This window comes from Cavia porcellus, unplaced genomic scaffold, assembly GCF_034190915.1.
Source record: "Cavia porcellus strain 051 isolate PalLab524CR breed Dunkin Hartley unplaced genomic scaffold, mCavPor4.1 scaffold_8, whole genome shotgun sequence".
NCBI lineage: Eukaryota > Metazoa > Chordata > Mammalia > Rodentia > Caviidae > Cavia > Cavia porcellus.
This window is the reverse complement of record NW_026947491.1, coordinates 67,966,258-67,981,075: the sequence shown is the minus strand read 5'-3', so window position 1 is coordinate 67,981,075 and position 14,818 is coordinate 67,966,258. Positions and strand designations below refer to the sequence as shown.

General features: G+C 42.9%; 1 long non-coding RNA gene across 6 annotated transcripts in view; it reads left to right on the top strand.

Moving 5' to 3' along the window:
• The window catches only part of LOC134477362 (uncharacterized), a 204,322-nt gene that overhangs the window by 99,393 nt on the left and 90,111 nt on the right, over nt 1–14,818 (top strand). The window lies entirely within an intron of this gene.

Below are 14,818 nucleotides of genomic sequence, written 5' to 3'. Positions count from 1 at the left end.
CCTTAGACTCCTGGTTAGCTGGGATTATGATGTATGCCATTATGCTGGCAGCCTCTTCTTACAGTTTTTTTAATATGTTGTTTGATTTCAAATTTAGAACCTTGTACACATTAGGTGCTCAAAGAGTATCTTCTGAAAAAAAAAAGGGAATAGACAGGAAAACAAAAAGATTACAATATTAAGCTTTTTACTCATTAGAGTAAGTCTTTCTTTTTTCCATCTTGGTCCCAGGCTCAAATACAATTGCCCTCAGGTATCTGGGGAGGATTGGTTCCCAGACTCCCTCTATAAATATCCAAATCCTCATATGTTCGATTCCTTATATAAAATGGCACAGTATTTGCAAACAACCTACACATAGCCTTCCTTGAGCTTCAATCTCTAGGTTACTTTTAATACTTAAAAATCAATAAATGCTGTTTAAGTAGCTACCACAGTGTCTTTTTTTTGTGCTAGGAATTGAACTCACAACCTTGTGCTATGCCACTGAGCCAAGCCCTGACCCCTACACTGTATTTTTTAGGGAATAATGACAAGAAAAACAGCACTTGCATAATCAGAACTGATTCATTTTTCCCCAAATATTTTCAATCTGTGGTCAGTTGCATTCATGGGCACGAAAGGCACAGATATACAGGGTTGACTGTGTTAGGCATCTCCGAAAAGGGTGTTAATTTTCCTTGGGCTGTTACTGATTTGGAGCTGCAGAATACAAGCTTTGAGCAGGAAGGCAGTGCCATGGTCACTGAGGGTAAGATTAGGGAAAAGTGGGCCCGAGTAAATTGGTCTGCTCTCCCTCGAGGTTATCTTTAGCTACTGAGCTACCTATTTGAGATTTATTGGGCTGTTAGTGATTCTTTTAGGTATAAAGGAAAAAGTAAAAGTAAACACTGAAGATCTAGTTTAAACTACCAAAGCACGCGCTTCGACCCATCTGCCCGTGTCAATGGGACGGGAGTGCTGGAGGCAGGTGGAATGCTCCGTGCACCAACACCGCAGTGTGCGATAGAGTGAGGCACATCTGTCGCCTTTCTCCTCCTGCCAGCCATGAATGTGCACGGCAGCAACGTCATTTTCTACTCCATGTCATAGCCAGAAGGGCTTATATTAATTGTCTAGGGCTGCTATAGCACAGAGCCACACAATGGGTGGCTTCTGAAATGAAAATTCATTTTCTCCCAGTTCTGAAGGCTGCAGATCTGAGACTAGGATGTCGAAGGGGTTGTTGATCACCAGGTTTTCTCCTTGGCTTGTACCTGGCTGTCTTTTGTCCTGTTTCCTTATTGTCTTCCCTCTGCACATGTCCAGGTCTAAATTTCTTTCCCTTATGAGGATGGCAGTCATGTTGGATAGGGCTCACATTAGTGCCTTAATTTCACTTTGATTTTCTCATTAAAGGCCTTATCTCCAAATACAGTCACACTTAGTGGACTTCAACCTATGAACTTAAAGGAAATGTAACTCAAAGCATGACAAGGCCATGCTTGGCAAACCTTTGTCTCACCATTGGATATAAGTTGTTTTATGTCTGGAGGAAAATGAAGTGAATGATTACTGATTATAGTGGAATGATCTGAAAGGGTTGGAGATATTGAAATGGAAAGTAGATATTAAGCAGTGATATAGCTTAAAATGGCTAATTAATAGAAAAGGATCACATTTCCTTGCACTGGGATAAAGACATGTCTACCATGTAGCAGAGAAATTTTACTCAGAATCCCTCAGACTTTCTTACTGGGAATTGGGTAATTTGAAAGGTAAAGAGGTTACTGACGTGTCAGGGAACAAACCAGGGAGAACAAGAAGAATCAGACTTCTCTTAAGTCAATAATAGCTGCGGGACCAAAGAAGGCAGCTTTGTGATTTGAGTATGGTAGGACTGTACTATAGAGGGTGCTCATCTTTACCCATGTCAAAGGTTTCTTCTGCGAAATTATATTAAGAATAAACACCCATATGAACGGGGTTTTTGATTGATAGAGAACTCAGTATGCTTTTAAAGAAAGCCAATGATGAATTTTGAGAGTTTTAGACACAATATAGAGAAAATATTCAAGCTTACCATCAAGATTAGGAAATCACTGACTGTTAGGGATAAAGGGCACTCTGTCATTCAGGGGTCCAACTCTCTGCTTTTATAGGGACCCACAGGGATTTAGATTCCCACCTGGAGTCACTCTGCTAGTGTGCAAAACCTCTGGCACAAGCCTCACTTTTGTTCTTTTATAACTTATTAAATGGCCTTAGGCGAGTTATTTAAAACATAATATTAAATATAGGTAGTGTGGTGTATGAATTGCAGGAAGGTATAATGATAATTTAATGATTTAAAATATTGAGCCCTTTGTGATTGAAAACGTATCTGATTCCCACATGGCTCAAAAACTCCTAAGATTTTAGAGAGGTAATTAAAATGAAAATGTGAACATGTGGCACTTTACTTGATGCCCTTTATGTAGAACTAGAACTCAAGGGAAAAATCTGCGAGTAGACTGCAGAGTACTGCATGTAATTGTGCTTTTATTGCAGCTATCTGATTTTCTGAGGTGGAAGCAGAAACCACGGGCTTATTTATGGCAAAAGGTGCCTCGTCTTGTTTCCTGTTCCTTGTTTCTTTATACATAGCTTTGTTTTGCTATTTGGAAAATGTTTCATAAGAAAAATATCACATTCCTTTTTTTAATGCAATAGTTAAGCTACAGCAAAGAAATGTTTATGGGATAGAATTTGTTTATTTTAATAATTCATTCTATTCTTGGACCTTCTTTCTCAACTCTGGAGCAGTGGGATTGTGCCCTGGGATCTGCTTTGTATTCAAAATATAGAGACCTGCTTTATTGGTATAGAAGTTGAAAACATAGAATGATGTACTTATACAATTAACATTTTTGAGCTAGAATTTAAAAAGCAAGCCTACTACCTTAGATGGAAGAGATATTTTCCATCTAAATACTGAAATTCTTTTTGTGTACGCTGACGTTACATAATGGTTCAAAGTTTGCCACCTTAGAAATGATGATATAAATAAATTAAATCTTTAAAAATGACACTTCAATTTTGTCAAGGCATAGTCTTTTGTTTAGCAGATAATTTGTAATCCTTAAGATCTTGGAGAGGATCTTTTTCACTTGTATGTATATTTTTTTAACTGGTTGGAGTCTGATGATTCTGTCTCCTTTCTGTTTCTTCCAAGCACTTACACTTTGTTACTTCTTCTTAGCATTTTAAATTATTTAATGAGGATCATAGTGGTTAATTTTCTTATAAATATGAAGATAAGTATTGAATTTTAAATTTTGTTTTGTTTTTGGTACCGGGAATTGAACTCAGGGCCATGCCACTGAGTCACATTCCCTGGCTCTTTTAAAATGCTTTTTATTTTGATATAGCATCTCATTAAAATACCCAGGCTGGACTCAATCTTACTGCCTTCCTGCGTCCTCAACCTGCTCAAGAGCAGGGACTGCAGCTGTGTCACCATGCTGTGTCACCATGCCTGACTAAGATTGCTGTGTCACCAGGCCTGGCTAAGATTGTTGCTTTCTGAGTTTGTTGGTGGTGAAATTGAGTTTAGTGACAAAATTTGTTTCACCTGTGCAATGTGTATTCCAGGGGAGGCATAAGATAGCAGGTCTGGGCTGATTAGAAATTTTATTACTATAAAGACCTAATTATTGGTTTGGGAGAGAACAGGAAAGGTATAGTGACTAAAATCTGGGCACCAGCACAGTGGGATGAAGACTCAAACAGTGAGTTCCTTCAGGTTCTTGTGAAGTATCCTCAAGGCAAGGGATTTAAACTGGGGTAAGAGCCTTGAAGAACTTACTCTGCATTTTAGGATGCTGGTACAGTAATTCTATGAGACATTGTTCTTGGTTTTTTCTTTTATTGCAAGAGAGGTACACACATACAAAATACTTCCTCTTGTAAGTCCAAAAGGAATTTATAATTCATAAATTATAAAGTAGGTAAATACTTTAACATTAGGAATGTTCACTCATTCATTTATTTACTCATATAAAACTGCATGTCAGGCATTGTCTGAGATGCTAGAAAACCTAGCAGAGCAAAGCTCTCTCAGGGCTTGGCATATACTAGAGCAAGAAGAATTATAGATAAAAAAAGAAATTAGGAACTAGAAATTATGGTCTTGGGCTGTGGGTAGGGTATTGTATTCCTGAGAGCTCAGGGCCATAAGCTTTCTGATGAGACCTCTGTGATGGGAGATCTACAAGTGTAGGCCAGAGCTATAAGAGAAACCCTATGAATGAGAACAGGAGGGCTCTTTGTGTGTGTAAGGCAGCCAGTTTTGCTGAGTCATAGTGACTAGAGATGATGGTGCTACAGGGCCTGATAAAAGCAGGCTGAGTTGTAGGGCAGATCAGGAAGGATCTTACAGATTCTCATAAGGCATTCTGCTTTGCTTCAGAGGGAGAAGGCAAGTCATTTGAGGTCTTTGATCACAAGAGTGACACAATTTGCTTTTAAAGGGCCCACTCTGATGACTCAGTGGCAGAATAATTTTTGAGGGGCCTGGGGGGAATCTGGAAGCCCAGTTAGGAGGGATGGGAACAAGCCAGGCAAAGGGCCAAGGAATCCTGGCCCAGGGTGATAGAAGTGGTGGAGCCTGGAACTCTCTGAAGTTTGAATTGAAAGATATGCTAATGGACTGTGATAGAGTTATTTCCAAAAGATGAAAAATATTAACAAAAGATGAGAAATATAAAATAAAAAGCGGCCTTTATTCTGAGAACACGGAGAGAGATGACCGGCAACCCCCACCGCTGGCGTCCGGCGATCTCTCCGGCGGACACGCGGCGTGGGGGCCTGTAAATAGCCTCGGTTTGGGGTGGAACCTAAGGCGGGCATTAGGGATACATAGGTAGCCCATTGGTCCTAGGTTTGGCGCCATATGTAAATTCCCAGGGGCGGGAAGATGGCGTCACAGGTAACTTCCTAGGGGCAGGGCAAGATGGGGCTTCCTGCTTCCGGTTGTGGCTTTCCTGGCTACAGTGTCCTGTCTGGGCCAAACCTTTCATATCCCGTCTTATGGTTATTATTATGAAATGGGGCGAAGATTTCTCTCTTTAACTACTTCCTGCTGGCAAAGGGCGCTGTACTGGAGCCTAGGGGAGTCGACGGGATGAAGGTTGATGCCCAGGTAGACGCTGGTGCCAGGAGTTTTAGCCAGGACAACTTCACTGGTGAATGCACATATGTCAGACTGGAAAAACAAAGAGACAAGATGTTATGAGGAGACATGGCACTGTCATATTTAAGGACCCAGGTGAGGTAGAAGGAAAGGTGCCTTTGATTTAGACATATCATTCTATCAGGACCATGTTGAGGTAGAAACATTTCCACGGTGAGGCAGAATTCTGAAAATTAAACATGGGGTTAGGAGGAGTGGAGTTATGAGAGGTGATTACTCCCCCATCTGAAAGCATAAAAGTTAAGACGGTAGGTTGGTGAGGCTTGTCTCTGGTATGCATGATGTTGGAGTCTGTAGGCAATACTGTTAAAGAGTCCTGCTGTAAAAATGGTCATTAATAGAATGGAAGAAATTAGGAACCAAAGTGGATAACAAAACATGACTTGGCCTGTTAACTGTGGCTGCGCGGCCTTTGTGAGACGGAGATGGGTAGGTGACAGAAGATGAGATGACCACTCAGAATGATCAGATTTAGGGCTGGAAGGACACCTCTTAGCCTGAGCGATGTGAAACCAGGATGGCAGTCCAGCAACTTTGATTTGGGCATGGGTCGCTGTATCCTGGTTGTAGTCCTTGGAATGATTTGCTGTAACAGAACTTTAGCAAGTATGAGAAAGGCTTTTATGTATCCTGAGAAAGTATAAACCAAGTGAGAAGACAAAAACGTATCTGTGAGTCTTGACCAGGGTTACCTGAGAAATTGGTGAATAAAATAGGAAGGGGGTGGTCTATATCACTGAGGAAGGGTCCACCAGCGACAACAGGTGGAAGCTGTTGAGGCCTCAGTGTGTCTAAGTTAGCCTGTATAAAAGGCATTTTAAGATTTAGGACTACTCTATCATTTGTTGCCGTGACTCTATCGGCAGGCAACTGACTGTTGGGCCACATACCCAAAGTCTTCTAGCCGATAGCCAGATAACATCCTGGATTAATCCCGAGCTTTTTCCTCTCCCGAGACGTTCCTGTCGCCAGCCGCCTGCACTCCGCATCGGCCAGACTGATTTCAGGTGAGCACTCCCCGGGGAACTTTTCGCACTGGGCAGCCCCAGTGGAATGTTCTCCCCGTCTGCGTGGGTCTGTGCATTTTCACGTCCTTAGGACCGCCCAGGGCAGGGTTCTTTCTGGGCAAACCTGCACCCACAAAATCTCTCACGTTCTTTGGGTTCGGATAGCCCAAAGCAGAGATTTTTGGGACCGCCCACACTGAAAGACCCTCACTTCCCTTAAAGCCTTGCGCTTTCACGGGCAAAACTGTTACTGGTCCCACGTAGACTCCATTCGTAAATCTCAGTGACGACTGGAGTTTACGGTTTGGAACCGTTCCGCCGCGTGGTACCACAAATAAGTGACGACTTTTTTCTGGACCTCCGGTTTTTTTCTTGCCTGAATCAGTCATGGGGAACGTATTTTCTAACTCCCAAAAGACGCCTTTAAAATGCCTAATTTCCAATTTACGTACTCTAAAACTTAAAGGTACCATAAAAACTAAACAACTAACTTTTTACTGCCAGGAGGTCTGGCCAACCTACCCGCTTATCGGCAAGCCTTGGCCTCGGCAAGGAACATTTGACCCCTGCATTCTCAGGAACTTGTATGATTTTTGTCAAGCTGGCAACAAGTTATTAGAACTCCCTTATGTCCAAGCCTTTCTTATTCTGAGAACACGCCCATCTCTCATTAAGTCTTGTGCTCCCGCTGAGATACTTTTAGCTAAGTCTACTGCGCCACAAACTTTTCCATCCTGCCCTCCATTGTTTTCCCAGCCGCCGCCTGCCTACCACCAAATTCGTTCCCTGCCGTTACCTCCCGCCGGACCGCTTTCTCCTCCCCCTGTGCCTGATTCTCTCAGCAGCTCTAATTCCTCTCCATTGCAGATACCTCCCACTGTACGATCGTCTCCCTCTCCGCCTTCCAGGACCCATAGTTCTCCCAGCAGCTCTAATCCCTCTGTGTCGCAGTTATCTCCCGATGTTCCATCCTCTCCCCCGCCTTCTCCTGGGACCCATAACTCTCCCAGTGGCTCTGATCCCTCTGTTAGTGCTTCCTCACAGTCTCCAACTTCTCCTGAGAATTCTCTATCCCCTACAGCATTCTCACCGCCTGCCCACCATACTAGGTCTCGCTCGCTATGTCCTTCCAGCAGGTCGCGTGATTGTTCCAGCTTGCGCGGGGAACAGTCGCCATGTTGCAACCCTCTGCCACGTGGCATGGCGCCGCCATGTTCCGGAGGGCCACATGGCGACAGGGCGCCGCCATGTTTCGGGTCACGCGACAGGGCGCCGCCATGTTCCCAGGCGCCGCCATGTTTTGGGTCACGTGACAGGGCGCCACCATGTTTCCAGGACCCTCACTGTCAACAGGCGTCTCCTTGTGGCTCCTCTTGTGAACTACAACAGCCGCCCTGTTGCAGTGCACATGACGCTTCATTGTGCTGCCGACAGCAGTCCTCTGGCTGCAAGGCACACAGTGAGACGCCATCTGCTCGTGTTTCCCAGGGTGACCGGCAGCAGCTCTGTAGTCACTCTACAGATGATTGCTCACACGCGCCTACCGGAAGGATGGCTGCTCAATGGCCCTCTGCTCCGGAATCTCCTCAGGCTCTGCTACCACTTCGGGAGCCAGCTGGCCCCAAGGAGCTTGTTAACATCCATGTGCCTTTTTCCCTTTCTGATCTATCTCAGATTACCCTTAAATTAGGTAGCCTCTCTGTTGACCCACAGAATTATATCAGGCAATTTAAATTTATTACTAATTGTTATGATTTACATTTTAAGGACGTTTATAATGACTCTGGGCCTATAGCTGTGCCAGAGCAGGACAAGCATACTAACTATAACAAACTTTTAAAACAGGTCCAGGAGGCTAATCAAAACCCAGCTGTGTTCCTAAATTGGCTTTCTAATCCTCGAGCCCTGCGAGCAGTTCCAGCTTCGCGCGCTGTGTCGGGCCGCCTCCCAGCCCCTCCCCCATGCGCCGTCCCAGCCCCTCCCTCCCCCATGCGCCGTCATCGCCGCCGCTGTCACCTTACACGTTTCTGGGGGCAGTCCGAGCCCGCCCCTGCGCGCTACATCCCAGCGCTTGCCCCACCTACTGGGCGTGCTCTGCCGGAGCGCCGTGAAACAGCAGCTCAGCGGCTCTGCTCAGGCATGCTTTTTTTACAATTTGGCTCCACTCAAAAGATGCTTTTTTATTACAATTCTCAAACCATTTAATCAAGGTTATTGGCCACCTGATAATTTTACCAGCCTTGTTTATCAATCAAAGCCTTCACCAATCTCCTGTTTAACAACTAAGGTTATAAATTCCTTTTTGCTGGGAACCACTAGCTCTATTTCAAGACAAGGGTTTTCTTCAAAGTTTTATTTTATTTGTCTTGGTTCATACTACTGCAAATAACAGGTTTTAAAAAACTAAATGTGTTCAGAATTTGACAGTATTAGATCAGTTTTGATTGATTTATTCATAAGATTGCTAAACCTTTACTGCAAAATGTTTCCATTAAAGCCTTGTTTGGCAGACTAAAGCTTTGTTAATTCTACGTGTCACCCTATAAAAAAAGTGGTATGCCATCCAGATAAAGCCTGCTCTCTAATCCAAAATGCCAATATTAAATTCCTGCATACTTACTTAATTCTACTATAGTCCAAATCCCAAACAAAAAGGCAAAACTTGACCTTCAAACCTTATAGAGATCTTAATATGGTTTTTTATATTTTTAACACTTGTGACACTTGAAGTTCTGAGACAGGTAAACCTACACAAGGTGGAGCTGCCTGCCCCCTCCATGGACCATGCTCAAATGCAGCAGAAGATACTGGGCAAAAAAATGCCCCATCCTGGCATTCTTTGAGACCTTACTCCAGGGCTACTGGACTGTCCTAGCCACCAGAGAGTGGGTAAGCCATCCTAAGTTCTAGCCCTCATAGGAAATGTCGACACTGCCAGATTCGTCACCGACAGAAAATTGCTGCTGAAGACTGAGGAAGTTCAGGGCAACAACAGCCCCCTTTAAGGTGTCCGTCTCAGATTCCAAGTCGCACTAAAGTCTCAGGTAAGACATTCTCTATATTTGTGGACATAGAGGCCATATATACAGAGTTCTTCCTGAGTATTCAGGCTGCTATATTAAGTCCTCAATCTCTGGGGGTATTGATGGTCAACCTATGCCATTTACAAACAGGGCCTATTTTGTGCAGGTCCCAGTCTTCTCACTTGGTTTATACTTTTTCAGGATACATAAAAGCCTTTCTCATACTTGCTAAAGTTCTGTTACAGCAAATCATTCCAAGGACTACAACCAGGTTACAGTGACCCATGCCTAAATCAAAGTTGCTGGACTGCCATCCTGATTTCACATCACTCAGGCTAAGAGGTGCCCTTCCAACCCTAAATCTGATCATTCTGAGTGGTCATCTCATCTTCTGTCGCCTACTCGTCTCCGTCTCACAAAGGCCTCGCAGCCACAGTTAACAGGCTAAGTCATGTTTTGTTATCCACTTTGGTTCCTAATTTTTTACATTTTATTAATGATCATTTTTACAGCAGGACTCTTTAGCAGTATTGCCTACAGACTCCAACATCATGCATACCAGAGACAAGCCTCACCAACCTACCGTCTTAACTTTTATGCTTTCAGATGGGGGAGTAATCACCTCTCATAACTCCACTCCTCCTAACCCCATGTTTAATTTTCAGAATTCTGCCTCACCGTGGAAATGTTTCTACCTCAACATGGTCCTGATAGAATGATATGTCTAAATCAAAGGCACCTTTCCCTCTACCTCACCTGGGTCCTTAAATATGACAGTGCCATGTCTCCTCATAACATTTTGTCTCTTTGTTTTTCCAGTCTGACATATGTGCATTCACCAGTGAAGTTGTCCTGGCCAAACACCTGGCACCAGCGTCTACCTGGGCATCAACCTTCATCCCGTCGACTCCCCTAGGCTCCAGTACAGCGCCCTTTGCCAGCAGGAAGTAGTTAAAGAGAGAAATCTTCGCCCCATTTCATAATAATAACCATAAGACGGGATATGAAAGGTTTGGCCCAGACAGGACACTGTAGCCAGGAAAGCCACAACTGGAAGCAGGAAGCCCCATCTTGCCCTGCCCCTAGGAAGTTACCTGTGACGCCATCTTCCCGCCCCTGGGAATTTACATATGGCGCCAAACCTAGGACCAATGGGCTACCTATGTATCCCTAATGCCCGCCTTAGGTTCCACCCCAAACCGAGGCTATTTACAGGCCCCCACGCCGCGTGTCCGCCGGAGAGATTGCCGGACGCCAGCGGTGGGGTTGCCGGTCATCTCTCTCCGTGTTCTCAGAATAAAGGCCGCTTTTTATTTTATATTTCTCATCTTTTGTTAATATTTTTCATCTTTTGGAAATAACTCTATCAGACTGAATGTCCAGTGTGAGAGAAAGAGGGTGCGAGGCTGACTGCAAAATTTGGGCCTGCCCATTACTGAGACAAGGAAATGGTGGAGGAACAGATTGGGTTGATTTTAGCAAATGAAATCTGATGTGACTATGAAGTACTTAGGAGGAAATGGGAACAAGGACAGGCTGCAGGAGAGAGGCTGGAGCTGAAGACTGTAATTTGGGAGTTGTTAGTACATAGGTGGCACTTAAAGGGAAGGGGCAGTGATGAGAGGAACAGAACATTTGGTGAGAGAAATATAAATGATGTAGCAGCTTGGTGTGGTATCAAAAATAGCTATAGATTAAGGCTTTTAGCAGCAGGTGGAGAAGCAATGTCACTAGTAGCTGAAGATTAGTGTTGATGACCATCAAGGCCTCTGGCTGACTCCACGAAGGGAAGGCAATCAGGTCAGTCTGGAGGAAGGAGGCAGACAATGATACAGCTTGATGCAGGCTCAGACCAAAGATGATTTTTTAAAAATGCAAAACGGGCTGGGGATTTAGCTCAGCTTGCAATCGCACAGTAATGAGTTCGATCCCTGGTACCAAAAAAAAAAAAGCAAAATGTATTCCTGTTTTGCTGCTGCACAGATGTGGCTTGATAAGGAAACAAGTATCTTCATAAATTTTGAATTGCAAAGCTGTTTGTGTGTTTCTTAAGGGGGAATTCTATATTTGAGTTTCTTTTGATATTCTGCATAAAGTTTAGAACAGAATGCTCTTTACATGGTAGGTGAAAGAGTTTTGGCCCAGGCCGGACACTGTAGCTGGAAAAGCCTCAGCCGGAACCAAGGCGCTCCTGTCTCCCCCACCCCTAGGGATTTACCTATGGCACCCCTAGGAATCTACCTCTGGCGCCAAACTAGTGCCAATGGGCTACCTGTGCATCCCTAATGCCCCCTTAGGTTCCACCCCAAACCTAGGCTACTTATATGCCTCCAATCCACTTGTTCCCCGGAGAGATGGGGGGGAATGCCGTACCCCAGGGGATCGGGGGTGTCTCTCCCAGCCTTCTCAAAATAAAGGTCATTTATATTTCATACTTCTTATCTTTTCAGCCGCCGCCGGTCCCCCACAGTTCTATCAGTAGGTACTCCATTAGCATAGACTGTGTTGTGTAAAGTAACCCAAAACATCATTACAAAAAGCTTCCAACATCTCCTGAAGGGGCTTGGACAAGAGCATCCTAATGAGCATTAGCTGCGCTGGTCTTTCCTGGTCTGCTTGGCCAGGGTCCTCAGTGTGTCTTAGAAGTGTGAGGCTCCTTTTAAAATCAGCTATGGTGGGGTTGGCTTTTTAGATATAATCCTTCAAGACTGAAAATTACAGGTTGTTTGGCAGCCTATTTAAAGTATTTTTTCCAGGAAAAAAGTTTTGCTTTTTGTTATGACAAAATTATTCAAATAATACATGCTCAAACTGAGGTTTCTAAGTAGGCTCTTGTAAAAACAGGCAATTACTTGCTCACAGCAGTTAATTGTGTGCACAGATGGGTACTCGAGTTACCAATTCCTCACTTGCACGTGTGATTACCCATTTACAATAATTCATGAAATTTAGGGCAATTTTTAGGTGGGAAAGGTTGTAGGCATTTAAGAAACATCTAACTGCCTTAAAGGAAGATAGAGGGATCAGGCAATGTTGTCCCAAACTGTGGTTGCTGAAGGTAAGATCTACCTGACTGTCTTACTTAAGTTGTTTCCATTGCCTCTTCCAGCTTTAAAAAAGAAAGAAAAAATAAACAGTATTTCAGCATTTCTCATTTATTTTATATTTCTTGTTAAGAGCAGTTTCTGTCAAGCTATTTCTAGCTTGATGCTACGCCCAGCTAGAAGAGCCTTTTGCCTTAACGAAATGCACTCACATTAAAATCCTTTGAAATAATTTGAAATCATAGATCTGGGGAGAAAGTGGGTAGAAACAATCTCAAATGCCCCAGGGTTGTGGTAAAATGTCAAGGAGACCTGCTTTTAGAGGTGGTTATCGTGACAACCCAATGCTACAGAGAGTGTGATCAGCAAGTTTAAACAAAAAATGAACCAAATTCTCCTCATCAAAATAAGAAGCCTGCTCTTAAGAAACATTTTTTCCAAATAATTATGGAGTCATTGTGAACCACCTGCAACAAATGCTTCATGAGGAAAAACATCCTATGCCAAGGTATGTTAGCTTTAGCACTGAAAAAAGCAAACAAAAGAGCATAGTTCATATCCTAAAGAAGTTACAGATTGCTTTTATTCTAAATTTACCCTTTACGTGATTTATTATTTTAGTTTTCACAAAATTGGTGTGGGGGAGAATGGGGAGTAACCCATCCTATGGGGGCTGTTAAGTTGGAGGGACAAATGATGGAAGAAAACTCACAGACCTTCCATGCCTCTGGCTGAAGAGTACTTCCCAGCAGAGGAAATTAAAAATAAGGTGATGGTATGTTAATATCTTAATTTTGATAAATCATTTCACAATATATGTATAACTCAAAACATGATATTGTATACCTTAAATATGTGTTTTTTATTTTTCCATTACATTCAGTTTAAAAAATAACAAAAGAGTACTGCTTGGGGATGTGGAATTGAGCTGGGGCAGCCAGCCTGAAACCCTCTGGGTGTCTAGTCACGACCGTGGATTTGGAAGATAACTTGTGTAGTTCATTCCTGTGTAGATTCCTCTGGAAGGAACAGAGAGCCAAATCTATGGAGCATGCATCAGTCAGGATAGACTAGGTAATGTGTAGTAACAAATTTTCCCCTAGTCTCAGAAACCTAACGCCACAAAGATTTACTTCTATTGTGCTACATGTACATTGTGTGTCTACATGGGCTGTCTTTGTCATGGCCACTCTAAGTAGATGAAGCATTACCTGTCACTTCCCTTCACTGTGTGGAAGGTCTTACCTTATCAACCGAATGCTCTATTTTGGAAGTGACTTATTTCCTTTATCCTCATTGACCATAATTAGTCATGTGATCATATACAACTATAAAGCAGCCAGAAAGACTGTCCTACCCTGTGCCTAGAGATACTGAAGACTAGAAGTGTTTGGCATGACATCTGTTGTAACAGATTTTGGTTGAAGTGAATTCCATAGGTTGGTTTTCTTTGGTTCCAGGAGCTACAGAACCATCATTTTTGGTAGCCAGACAGGTGGTCACAAACTACCTGATTTTCTTTTTTTTTTTTTTTTTCCGGTACCGGGGATCAAACTCATGACCGCCTGCTTGCAAGGCAGGTGCTTATGCCACTGAGCTAAATCCCTAGCCTGAACTACTTGATTTTCATGTGATTTTTTTTCCCCTTATTATATAATTTCCTAGAGGAATAATTGTACCTGGGGTATTGAATGCTACATGGTTCACATTTTAAAAACTTCATTCCCATGATAGTTATTAGCTTTTAAAATCATTTTAGGGCTACCTCCTAAGAATTTCTATGGTATCGGAGAGGAGATCTACAAGTATCAATTGTGTATAAGATTATCAGAATTCTGAAGTTCCCCACTAAAACATTCAAAGTTATCTGATCTCTGTGGAGAATTTGAATTTTTTCTCTTTGGCAGGAGGCATCTTTTCATATTCTATTCTAGGTCTGAGGCATTTGAGTGCTTTATTTTAGACGATAAAACAGATCAAGAATTGTGATGAATGAAGAGTATGACTGAATGGCCCAATTTATCAGTCAAACCAGCTCACCAAGTAGAAGAATCAAGGTGAAAGCAGATAAGAAGAGGAGGAGGAAGAAATTAGCAGTTTTTTGATTTCTAAACACTGTGTGCTAGCTTTGGTGACAGTGTTTCTTCAGTAATGTGGATGGAAGATGGGGTACAAAAGCATTCTGAGCTGATTCCAGTATTGAAATCTGATTTTTCTTTACAGAGGATGTAGTGATAATACCTACCGGTATGGTTAAGGAAACAGTCTCTATTTTGGTGCTTTACGATCCATTTCTTTTTATTCTTTGTAGTCAGATGTAAGAGGCGTCCTTCTGGCTTATGATCTTTAGTACTACATTTTAGTCTTTGCTGAAGTATTTCTTTAGGTCCATTTTGAATACTTGGTTGGTGTCTGTTAATTTTTGTGGTAGCTTTTGCTCCCTTCTGCTATGAATGGAGAAGTTTGAATTTGTGGATTTGCAATACAGAAACTTCCTATTTTCCCAGTATGAACTTTTTAATCTTACTTTGC